Genomic DNA, 13,815 nt, shown 5'->3' with positions numbered 1-13,815 from the left:
CTAAAGGGCAACCACGTGGCACGAGCTAGCTTAAGGGGCAGGGAGCCCTTTAGTACCGGTTGGTGTCACCAACCGGTATTAAAATGTTGGGGGGTTTTGGGTTTATGATTACTTTTTTATTTAATTTTGTGTTTTCCATTTAATTCTTTTTCGTTTGCTGGTATTTTACGATATTACATATTGTACACGTTATGCATATATACAAATAGAATTTCTAGTAGAACCGATCATAATATATATATATATATATATATATATATATATATATATATATATATATATATATATATATATATATATATATATATATATATACTAGCACAAATACCCGTGCGTTGCAACGGGAGATAAAAAACCTCACTTCACTAACCCAATGGCTCAAGACCTCCTCCTCTCCCCATGGCCCATCACCAGACATGACATCATCAGGAAACTCCTTGAAATCCTCCACACTACTACACGAGAAACAAAATAAATATTAGGAGCGTTGTCCAAAGATCCCCAATCTTTGGCTAATATAACAGAGAAAAGAGCGGAGTTTGTGTCGCACACAGTTCCAAGTCCCAACTCCTTGTACTTTGGTGACAGGCGCTAGTGGGTCGAGCTGAAAAATAAGAGTGAATTTTTTTTGTTCGTAGAAAAATATAGCATATGACCAAAAAATAATGAAAAGTTTCTATTTTGTTAAAATTTCCAAGCTATGTCGACAATGCATATAATACCCACATCTTAATCTTGGATCGAAAACACGGAGGTAAACAAACTCCTGTAACTCTATATAAAACTACACTATATCTGCCGAATTGAAATTGTATTACATCGATTTTTGCACACTCAATGCTCCAAATTGATTAACACAATTATGTCACAGAAGTTGACTTCCAATATGAATTCAATCAATTACTTGGTACCGCCTTATACAGAAAGAGAATAGGCCATCAATCATTTTCCTACATCTATATATCTCATCTTTCTAAGCCTTAATTTTGATCAACATCCAACCATGAACCATCCTTGTCTCAACCTCGTTTCATATTTAATTTTGAACTATATAATAATGCAGCTAGTTTAAGGAATACGCACTGTCAATACTGCAAGGTTAGGTAACTGACATGTAATTTTATGTGATTGATATTGTATGAAATTCAATCAGCTAAGGATTAACAAAAATACTATGTCTTATGTTCTGAGCAAACATAAAAAAACCTACACTAATTATTTAATACGGTGCACCTTCTGTATTTCTGCTGAATCCTATTTGGTCATGTACACATATATATCCATCCAACATCTTGCCAACAATAAAACTCGAGTAGAGGATTAGCAATGTTGTTAATCAGGTAAATCAATATGCACCTTATGTTTTTTGCCGACCCCCATTTGCTTGTATATGTATGCATGCTGATCCATCCAGTTTCTTACCTATAGTCAATTGAAACCTGAATCCTGGCATGCATAGTGTGCCCACTGGACCGCCTCACGGGACGATACCGACGGTAGTTAAAGCGATGGTAGCACTGCCCTGACGATGCAAGGTGAAGCATATGTGCACGAACGCGAGATACAAAATAGGGTACCTGATTCTCAACGGGTTGTGCCGACGTCTTCTGCACAGAATCCTATTTTTTTTCCTGGAAATCCATACTTGAGCGATCAAGCCTGGAGCAGTCAATGCGTGCACGCAATGTAGAATTGGAACTATCGATCCTATATGTAGAATTGGAATCCATCTAATCTACACCTATGCTGCCGAACAACTGACGAATCAACACGGACTTCCACGGAAATCTTGACTTGGAAGACTGCAAAACGAAGCTTTTGCTCTTCCGTCATCAAGTATCACACTGAATCATTGGATTAGCAGTACGTATCACCGCGTTAGTGACTGTGTAATTTTTTTAATACTAAGCCTAAATGGCCATCCGAGCCCAATGCGCCAACAGGCGACAGACCTCCCATGCTCGTTCGTTTCTACTATTTCACAAAAAAATGCTCAATCGTTTCTCCTTTCCCCAAATTTGCAGGAACTTCTCCCCTTCCCTTAATTGACAGGGTCCATGTGTGAGGCCTTCCTAGGCCTTTGACTCGACCAGCGGCTGCTCACTGATGCCAACTGTGGTCCGCCGGCCGCCGGCCTGGGCAACCATCGCCGCACTCCGCCTCCGGGCCGCCGTGACGTGCGCCGGCTGCCTGCTGCTGTTGACTGCTCCGCTGCTGGCCTGCTGCTGCTTCTCTGCTTCTCGTGCTTCCTGCTGGCTGCAGGCTGCCGACTTAGTCGGTGAACTGCTGCAGGATGTCGCTGTTTTTCTTGCAAACGGAGCACCTGCCAGATCGCTGTAGCTTGTGAGATTCCGCATTGTAATTCTGACGAAGTCGGCAGTACGGATAAATTCCGGCGAGGTTGACAGAGCGGCGAGATTCCGTCGACTTTGGTAGAACGACAAGACACCATTGTTGAGCACGAAATAATGACACAATTGAGCTGGAGATTCGGTCGAGGGAGTAGATGTGTATTTATATGCGCGTTCATCGGCCTTTGGAACAGCCAAAGGAGACCCTGCCAGAGTTCCTGTCGGGCTCCCCATGGACGCAGGAAGTGTTTGTGTCAGAGAAGGTTTCAAGCGCAGGAAGGATTGGATCAAAAATTGGAAAGATTGAATGAAAGAAGAGGAAGGAGATTGTGTTGGATCAAAGAAGAAGAGAAAGAAGACCTGGTCTGCCGTGGAAGGGCATCGAGCTGCTGTGCTCTACAAAGGAAGAAGCAGATCGATTGAAGAAGCAGGAGACCGGATCTGTTTTTATTAGGGATGGAGACCGGATCTGCTGGGTAACGCATCAGGGTATCTTTTTTGCAGAATGAAGGAAGGCCCAGCCTAATATAGAAAGGCATCGACGACCCAACATCTTTATAACACACAGAACGCAATTAACTACGTAAAAACACACAGAAAACATAAAAATAGTACCGCCTCGGATACGCAAGTAAAATAGTCCCACCTTGGATGTAATAAAACTGAAAGCGTAAATTTACGCGAAGAAAAGCGTATTGTGACGGTGAACCCGGAGACCCAATCCGTGCTTTATTATTAGGGATATATATATATATATATATATATATATATATATATATATATATATAGACACACACACACACAATTTCTCCTAATTGGTGCCTTCGGTAGCGGGTAATAGTATTCTCCTTTGTGATCTATGACCTGGTCGAAGCAAAAATCCCGCTATTTCCTCTTGAATTGCTTCTATGCGGTCCTGTGCTAGGAGCTTGTCCCGCACCTCTTTGAACTGTTAAGAAGGAGATCAATATGCATGTGTATTAGTTGTGTGACTAGATATCGATAATGGTGTAAAAATTGTGAATAGTGTTCTGACAATCGATATCGTACCCACTCCTGTCTTTGAGATTTGCTCCTTTCGGACGCCATCACGCGAATGTTCTCGCAAATGTACTATGCACATAGATCATTCCCCGGCGCCTGCTTCAGGGCCTTTACGAGAATGGAATTTTGATCAGATAATAATTAATCAAGCATGATAATTAAAGAGATGGCAGCTAGCTAGTACTACTTAATTACTTACCTTGGGTCGATACCATTTCAGACTTTGTTTCCATGGGCCTGGAGTGACCCTGATGAACTTTACCCAAGCCCTGCCCGCCGACAAAGAAAATGAATAAATGGGTTATTAAATAGTTGTTATCAAGAAATGACGAACTAATTAAATAGGCCGAGATATAGTTAATAATGATTGAAATTACCTGTTGACTATCCCCTTCACGATGCTGTAGTCACTTGCTTTCTTAAGTGGCGAGTCTAGTACTTCAACTGTTCCTTCATCAACTTTAATGATTAACAAGATCCAGTGAAATCTGCATGCACACACGTTTGCATGTCTTAATTAAACGAGCATATGTAAGCAAAAAACATGTAGCTATAGCTAGCAGGGAAAAACAGAATTTGTAGTACAAGACAGTGTGACTCACTGGAAGTTGTAAGGAAGTAGTATATCTTCATTGTATTTGAGTTCCTTGAAGAACTGTAGCATGCTTTCCTCTACACATTTTGCGTGATATGGATCTATTTTCCATGTGTATTCATTAATGGTATTTGGGTCAACGAACCAAATGCCATAGCGTCCACCTTTTTTCATTTCATAAATCTTCATCCTGCATAATACCACAGAAAAACATATAGTGAGGATAATTACAGGTAATGATTGATCAAAATGATCAGCTAGCTTGAGACTTAAATTACAGAAAGAAATCACTTACAGACAATAGCAACTGACGATAGATTTGTCGAGTGCGTCTTTATTGTATAGCTGAAAAAGTTCTGAATACTCAACGGTCACAGCTTTCTTATGGTAGTAATGCTCCTCGTTGACATTCACCATGAGGGACTCTCGATTGGAAATCTTGGTAATGTCCATGTACCATTGATGCAGCATACATTCTCGTTGGGAGCTTATTGACCTCCTCTGGCTCGACCAAAGGTTGGTCCCGGGCATATTTCTATTTTATTTCCTCCTCTCTAGTCGGAGACATGGGCTCGATATCGAGGAGTTGTCCAACAGTGATCCCGATCGATTCAGCCTGCGCAATATGCTCCTCGGTTATTACCACATCGCCCACACCGGGAACGTTAACGGTTTGCCCACAATAATATTAGGCGCGCCTACTCTTATGTGTTGTTGGCACAACAAGCGGGGGGATTGATTGCGCCGCCTGTTCTCCCAGCTGGGGAACGGTTTTACCGCATTTTTTGCCCGCTGATTTGCTCGATCTCGATCTCGCCTCTTTTTGTAGACGTGCTCGATTTAACTTCCTGAGGTGGCGCTCATAGTCTGTATCAACAGGCTTGGGAGCTGGTGGTCTAGCCATACGAATGAAGTGGTCAATCTTTTCCACAGGCACTTTCTCCCTTGGCGGCGGTGGCGGTTTCGGTGCAAAATGGGCTTCCACCTAGGCCTTCGATATGGCTACGTTTTCCTCCTTGGACTTGTCGTAAGACCTCTGCGGAAGAGGCGCGAGGCTTGGACCATATTGAAATCACTTGCCTCCGCCTGTACCTGCAGTACTACCTCGACTTGTACCGCTACACACCATAGCTGAGGCGGCTCTCTTCCGTGATTGCTGAAGCGGCAAAGACGACTGACGTGGCTGAGTTGGAGGAGGAGGAGTGGCCTGAAGCTGTGCCGGACTTGGAGGAGGAGTGGCCTGAAGCTGTGCCAGACTTGGAGGAGGAGTGGCCTGACACTTTGCCGGACTTGGAGGAGGAGTGGCCTGAAGCTGTGCCGGACTTGGAGGAGGAGTGGCTTGACGCGTTGGTGGACTTGGAGGAGCAGGAGTCTGCTGACTCGGTGGCGAACTGCGACGAGGAGTCGGATGACACGGTGTCGGTGGTCTTCGAAAGATGATGCAATCATTTCTCCATAGGATGATACGATGGTTGGCCTCTCTTAGTGTGTGCTCATCGTCACCTCCAGGAATGTCAAGCTCTAGCCCCGAATATTGGTCCACCACCTCATCAACCAAGACACGAGCATAGCCCGCTGGAATCGGGTTGCAATGGAAGGTTGCCTCAGGGGGATTTGTAAAAGCAAGGGCGTCCGCCACCTTCATGGATATGTTCTTCATTTTGAAGTGTAGCTCGCAGTTAGTGTTCTCCATGATGTCATCCACTGGGTAGCTATCCAGCAATGCGTCACCCGGGGCGGAACCCACGCTGCTTCTCGGCATGGATGGGACGGTGCTATCCATTGGTGGATCATCCGCTAGCTGCTGAGACCGCCTTTGCTGGCTAAGTGAGTCGATCTGCTCCTGCTGCCGCTGGAATTTGATTGCCAAGTCCGTGTGCGCTGATTCTAGGCCTTGAAGGCGTTCATAGTCTAGCTTCCTCTGCTCCTCCTCCATCTTCCTCTTCTTCTCCTCCGCAATCTTCTTTCTCGCACGGGTTCTGTAGTCGGCGTTCCAGTCTGAAAACCCCTCATACCACGGAATAGCGCCCATGCCTCGTGTTCTTCCCGGGTGTTCAGGATTTCCCATGGCACGCGTAAGCTCGTCGTTCTCTCTGTTGGGCTCGAACAACCCGGATCGAGCCTCTTCTATTGCAACAAGTAGCTTATCTTCGGCTCCGTCCAGACATGCCTTCTTGGAAACTTTGCCTGTCTTCGGGTCCAACTCCCCCCCATGCGCATAGAACCAAGTCCTGCACCTGGGGGGCCAGCTCAATGTTTCTGGAGTAACACCTGCATCCAGCATCTCTTTCTCAGGCTTATGCCACTTAAGCATTCCCACCGCATAGCCACCTGGCCCAGCTTATGGAACTTATCCTTTTTTGCGGCATTGGCCTTGTTTATTCTCGACCGTTCCTTAGATAATTCTGAATCCTTGAATTTCACGAAATCGTCCCAATGAGCACTTTGGTTCTCTAGTGTTCCCTTGAATACTCGAGTCTTCCTTCCTCCGTTAACGTACTTGGCCCATTCACGAATCTTGTGGTTCTCGAATGCAACCGCCATCTTCCTAAGAGCAGCGTCCTTGACTTTCTCCACATCTGCATTTGTGAAATGATCTGGTAGGGTGAAATGTTCCATGAGCGTTTCGCAAAGCAAATGTTTTTGTCTGTCGTCGACAAAAGTAACTCCTGGACGTGGCTTTGATGGCTCTCTCCATTCTTGATGGGAGATCGGGAGTTGGTCCTTCACAAGAACTCCGCACTGACGAACGAACTTGTCTGCAATCTTCTTAGGCGCGAATGGTTCGCCATTAGGTCTGATTGCCTCGATATTGTACTTTACGCCCTCCTTCAACTTTTTGTTCGGGCCTCGTTTTGTCCTGTTGCCTGAAGATTTGCTCGATCCGGATGGATGAAAGAAGAAAGATCGATTCGTTAATATATCTTCAAGTCATTTAAAACATGTGATGATCACCAGATGCCTGCTTATATAAATATATATACCTCGCCGGTCTTTGTTGTTTCAAGATCAACATTTTCTTCGTCATGTTCATAGTTCACGACTTCATCAATTCGGTCGTCGCGATCGAATATCATATCACCCTCCCCGGTGTTGTTTAGATATTCGGAGCCGTCATAATCTTCTTCATTCTGATCATCATCTGGCCCGCGAGGATTGCGTATGATATTGAACAGGGCCTCTTCTCCCTCTCTGCCGGTATTGTCCGCCATAGGTTTTGTTTAACTAATCCAAAAGAAATATATTCAAATTACAATACATGGATGCAATCAATTAATAAGGAAAAACTGAATCAATCATAACACATAATAAGCATCATCGTATATAATCTCGAATACGTCGTCTCGAATAATAGATATAATATCGAATACATCGTCTCGAATAATAGATATAATCTCGAATACATCGTCTCAAATAATAGATATAATCTCGAACATCGTCTCGAATAATATATAATCTCGAATACATCGTCTCGAGTATTATATATCGAGTACATCACTGGCTAGGTAGCTAATAAAGATCGAATACTACAGAAGAATCTAGGACACTCGCGGTTCCTGCGGCGCGGGCGGTGGACACCCAAAGAGAAGGAACCCTCACAGGATCATAGCTGAAGTGAGATCCCTGAAGAAACTGCCAGGTATTGGAGAACCCGCCGCCCTCTAACGCAACCATGTAGCGATGGACGTGCTCGTCCTCCTCCCTGACACGGCGACGTACCATCTCCGGCGGGGCCGGCTCCCTCCGCACCAAAACTGGCCCACGCGAACGCCACCAAACGAGATCAGGGTCGATGACGGGATGTTCCTATGGGCTGACCTATCGCAACCAGGTGGAAGAGTCCACTGGTCAAAGCCCGTCCGGCAAAAGTCAAAGGCCTAGTGTTGTGGAACGTAGTATTTCAAAAAAATTCCTACGATCACGCAAGATCTATCTAGGAGAAGCATAGCAACGAGCAAAGAGAGTGTGTCCACGTATCCTCATAGACCGAAAGAGGAATCGTTTAGTAACGCGGTTCGGCACACGTTCACCGAACGTACGTCACCTACGCGTTCGACACACGTTCAGCTCGATGACATCCCACTAGTGCAGAACCGGGCTTTAGCGCCGGTTCGTAAGGGCCTTTAGTGCCGGTTCCACAACCGGCACTAAAGAGTGGGGACTAAAGGTCCCCCCTTTAGTACTGGTTCATCACGAACCGGCGCTAAAGTGCCACCACGTGGCACGAGCCAGGACCGGGTGCGTGCAGGACATTAGTACCAGTTGGTAACACATGTTAGGGGGTGTTTTGGTATTATTTTTTATTTTTCCTTTAATTTTGTGTTTTCAATTTAATTTAGTGATTATTTTAGTTGTTAAATCATTAGGTGAAAGTACAACAGATTAGTTTCGACTGGATGCATGTGGATCCTAGCTAAGTGATCAAGTATATGCCATATCCATATTATACTTGATCACCTATAATTAAGTGATCAAGTATAATATGGATATGGCATATACTTGATCACTTAGCTAGGATCCATCCAGCTGAAACTGATCTGCGGTTTCTTTCATAAATGATATAATAACTCATCATCATCATCATATTAATATAAAAACTCTTGCATCATATCATCAACAACAGTAAACTAGCTAGCTAAAAACCATCATAGTCGTCATTACCACTGTTTAATCATCATAGTCATTACCACTATCTAATCATCACCAACACTAGCTTAAAGAAAAAAACATTCACTTGGACCAGAAGCAAAGATATCATCGAGTTCAACATGGTCATCATATTATAAGCGTTCATAACACCACAAAAGCAATCACCCTTTGAGATTAAATTCAGGACGAAGAACACGGACATGAGAGGATAAAAGTACTAAGAGCATGAACTAGCTAAATCACTCCTGCTGCTCTCTCTCAGGTAAAATAGCATAGAACATGTATAGCTCTCCTGATTCATCATACTGGAGCATGCAGATGAACCTGTCTCCTAATCGTGTGCTGCGCTTCTCATTGCTGCCCCCTAGTACTTCTCTGGGAACGTTAACAATTTTGCTCCAATCTTTCACTGTTAAACATTCATCGATTTTAGAAATCTTGAATGCACTTATGTGCAATGTAGGATATCTTGGCCACAAACTAACCATTGACATGTGACCTTTAGTCTCGATCCACTGAGGCACAACTGTCATCGGGAGTCCCTGTTGAAGAACGTCGTATAGTAATTAATATACTTAGCAATGAAAGTTTAGCAAAAAAATAATGTATGCACAAGATGCACTGAGGAAAAATAGTAAAAATATTACCATCTTTCATAAATAGATGTGACCGTAGTTCAATACGATCACTATTGGTCGCACATTTTGAGTACTAACGTTTCTAAGTGCAAGAAGAAAATTTGTCTTAACAGTATGAAGATCCTCAAGCCATGAAACATAATGACTTATCTCCTTGCAGTTTAGTTCAGCTCCGGGACAGTAGTAGGTCCTGTCTACCAAGCGCCGGACATGTTTGCTTGAATGGAAATAAGCTGTCAATAGAAATTAGTTGTCAAATATTTTTGAATAAACAATATCAAAGACATAAATATGGTTGAGAAACTCACATAATGGTAGAACTGGAGGCGTTTGCACATCGACCCAGATGTCTCTATTACCTTCAATATCATCTTCCGGACGAATATCAAAGGTGATAACCATATGAGGCTCAAATGCATAAGCCTTGCATAGTGCTTGCCAAGTTTTGCATTCAAAATAGGTGTACGTGTCTGCATTGTATAATTTGACGTTGAAAGTATAACCATGCTCGGTCTTCAGGTAAACTCTCTTTACCTCCATAGTTTCCATAGCACTGAAACCTATCTTATCCAAGACAAAAATTCTTGCATGGAAGGGGATGCGCTAGTAGAATAGTGAAAATTTAAAATTATAAGTTGAAGCAAATGAAGCATATATAAGTCATGCTTAATTACGAAAAAAGACTTGTCGTTGTGACTTACTGTATCCACTTCGAAGGTCTCATCCAGCTTGATGCTGAAGCGCCTATCATCAACAAGGAAATTTCTGTCGCATAGGCCGCGCTGGTCTTCACAGTATTCACACTTAATGAAATCTTTTTCGTCGTCAGACGACATTTCCTATGTTCATATAGGTGAAACATTAAACACTTACTAGTTCTATTAATTCAACTAATTCAACTACTTCTATTAGTTCAACTAGTTCTATTAATTCAACTAATTCAACTAAGCATTTAATAAAAATAAACTTGTTCTATTAATTTTCTTACTAAATAAAGTAGCTAGTTCTATATAGTAATATTTTAATTAAATCATCAAATCTCAGATATCTAAATTTTCTTATTAAAAATAAACTAGTTCTATTAATTCAACTAATTCAACTAAGAATTTACTAAAAATAAACTAGTTCTATTAATTTTCTTACTAATTTATATAAAGTAGCTATACATAGTAATATTTTAATTAGATCATCAAATCTCATATACCTAAATTTTCTTACTAAAAATAAACTAGTTCTACTAATTCAACTAGTTCAACTAAGCATTTACTAAAAATAAACTAGTTATATTAATTCAACTAGTTCAAATAATCTCATATACCTACATTTTCTTACTAAAAATAAACTTGTTCTATTAATTTTCATACTAAAAATAAACTTGTTATATTAATTCAACTAGTTCAAATCTCATATATATACCTAATTAATATCTAGCTAATTCATCTAAAATTGACATTAATATTTAACATCTTTTCATATAATTCATCTAACATTAACATTCAAACATTCTTATCTACGTAATTCATCTAACATTAATCTAAACAATAGAAAACAGAAAATAAGTAAAAAAAATATGTGTGTGTGTATTTGTGTGTGTACGAGCGGGGGCCGGTGTACGGGCGGCGGCGCGAGACGGCGATGCGACAGGGATGACACGACGACGGGCTGCGGGCCGGGGGCGACGGCGTGATCGAGACGGCGACGTAGTATGGGGCGGCAGCGACGGGCGGCGGGGGCGACGGCGGTGACAGCGATGACGGGCGACGGGAGCGACGGCGCGCGGCGGGGCCTGCGAGGGTGGCGCGTGATGGGCGATGGCGCGGTGGTGACGGCGATGTCGCGCGAAGAAGTTGGAGAAGAAGTGGGTCAATGAAACTGATTTTTTCGTAAATGCCATATATATAGGAGGGGCCTTTAGTACCGGTTGGAGCCACCAACTGGTACTAAAGGCCAATTTTTGCCAGGTTAAGCAACGGGAAACGACCCCCTTTAGTACCGGTTCGTGGCCTGAACCGGTACTAAAGGCCAACGCATTAGTACCAGTTGGAGCCACCAACCGGTACTAATGGTTGTGCGCTGCCACTAGCGGTGCACAATGTTTAGTCCCACCTCTCCGAGCGAAGGGCAGCCGCACTGGTTTATAAACCCAGCTGCGGCTGCCCCTTCGACCTTCTCTATATAGCAGGCTTCTGGGCCTAACTTCGGCGCGCTGCCCTGTGAGCCTGCTGGCCCTTCTTGGCCTGTATTTGCAAACCCTAGGTCTGGCAGGCCCACTGGACAGCGCCCCAACAATTTTTATATAGTGTTTTCTTTTCTGCATTATTTATTTTTGAGTAAAATTTTTATATAATTTTTGCGTTTTCTGTTTTATTCATTTTCTTCTATTTATTTCTGAGTAGTTGTTTTTGCTGTATTTAGTTTCTTTGTGAATATAACAATTTTTATATAGTTTTTTCTTTTGTGAATTATTTATTTTCTGCTATTTATTTTTGCGTAATTTTTTTATATAGTTTTTTCTTCTATTTTATTTATTTTCTTCTATTTATTTCTGAGTAGTTTTCGCCGTGACCCTCTCTACTCTTTTGCACATGCTATGCGGGTGAAATGATGATACCATGCCAAGTTCCAACATTTTCAGAGTTCATTTTGTAGTGATTTTCAATTTCACCGTCATTTAGCTCTCTAAACAAATCGGTAAATGTGTGAAAAACAGCAAATGATGTCAGAACGTGTTGGAAATTGATGACATCGCTTTGAATGTTGCATACTGAACACAAAAATAGGCTGGAGTTCAAAAAAGTTTAAAAAACATTGAAGTGCCCGTGTAATAGATGAGTTCTCGTCCGAAACCCTGATACTCCGAAAGAGATTATCCAGTTTGTACACGAGGTGCGTCCAGTTTTCGTCGTGACCCTCTCTACTCTTTTGCACATGCTATGCGGGTGAAATGATGATACCATGTCAAGTTCCAACATTTTCAGAGTTCATTTTGTAGTGATTTTCAATTTCACCATCATTTAGCTCTTTAAACAAATCGGTTAATGACTGAAAAACAAAAAATGATGTCAGAACGCGTTGGATATTGATGACATCGCTCTGAATGATCCATATTGAACGCAAAAATAGGCTGGAGTTCAAATAAGTTTAAAAAACATTGAAGTGTCCGTGTAACAGATGAGTTCTCGTCCGAAACCCTGATACTCTGAAAGAGATTGTCCAGTTTGTACACGAGGTGTGTCCAGTTTTCGCCGTGACCCTCTCTACTCTTTTGCACATGCTATGCGGGTGAAATGATGATACCATGCCAAGTTCCAACATTTTCAGAGTTAATTTTGTAGTGATTTTCAATTTCACCGTCATTTAGCTCTCTAAACAAATCGGTAAATGACTGAAAAACAACAAATGATGTCAGAACGCATTGGAAATTGATGACGTCGCTTTGAATGCTGCATACTGAATGCAAAAATAGGCTGGAGTTCAAAAAAGTTCAAAAAACATTAATTATCATAAAATATACATTGATTATCAATGATCTTTTTGTGTACAATCTGAATTGTCAATATGAGTCCTCAACGGTTTAGAAACCGGTGAAGACTCATATTGCGACCACAAATTCTACACACAGAGTTCAATGAAGACCAAGTGCTTGTGATAGTTTGAGAAGTAACATATTTAAGGTGGTAAAAATCTTGCTAGGGGAGCGAGGTGGGACTAGAAACATCCTGCCACAACCTCTTTACTACCGGTTCGTGCCGCGAACCGGTACTAAAGGTGCTGGCTGGGCCGCATCCTCTTTAGTACCGGTTCATGGCATGAACCGGTACTAAAGGTTCGCCCCGAACCGGTACTAAAGATTTCCTCCCGCCTAGCCGTTTGAACCGGCACTAATGGACACATTAGTGCCGGCTCACATGCAAACCGGCACTAATGTGTCTCACATTTGGCCCTTTTTCTACTAGTGTCTCTCGATCTCTTGATCCAATTGAGGACGAGGGAGAGTTCCATCAGTACGACGGCGTGGTGACGGTGATGATGAAGTTACTGGCGCGGGGCTTCACCTAAGCACTACGACAATATGACCGAGGTGTGTAACTGTGGAGGGGGCACCACACACGGCTAAGAGAAGACTTGGTGTGCCTTTGTGGTGCCCCCCTGATCGCTCTCTAACTATAGCACCAGAAAAGCTACTGTCTTCTAGGACTACGTCGGTATTTCCCCAAAGAGGAAGGGATGATGCAGCACAACGATGGTAGGTATTTCCCTCAGTAAAGAAACCAAGGTTATCGAACCAGTAGGAGAACCAAGCAACACAACATAAACAACACCTTCACACAAATAACAACACCTCGCAACTCGACGTGTTAAAGGGGTTGTCAATCCCTTTCGGGTAACAATGCCAGAAAATTGTACTAGATTGAAATAATAGATTGCAAATAAATAAAGTGCAACAAAGTATTTTTGTATTTTTGGGTTTAATAGATCTGAATAAAAATGCAAAGGGAAAGTAGATCGCAAGCAAATATATGAGAAAGAAGACCCC

The sequence above is a fragment of the Triticum aestivum genome, chromosome 6A (assembly GCF_018294505.1).
Source record: "Triticum aestivum cultivar Chinese Spring chromosome 6A, IWGSC CS RefSeq v2.1, whole genome shotgun sequence".
Classification (NCBI taxonomy): domain Eukaryota; kingdom Viridiplantae; phylum Streptophyta; class Magnoliopsida; order Poales; family Poaceae; genus Triticum; species Triticum aestivum.
The sequence above is the reverse complement of the archived record's forward strand: the minus strand, read 5'-3'. Positions refer to the sequence as shown.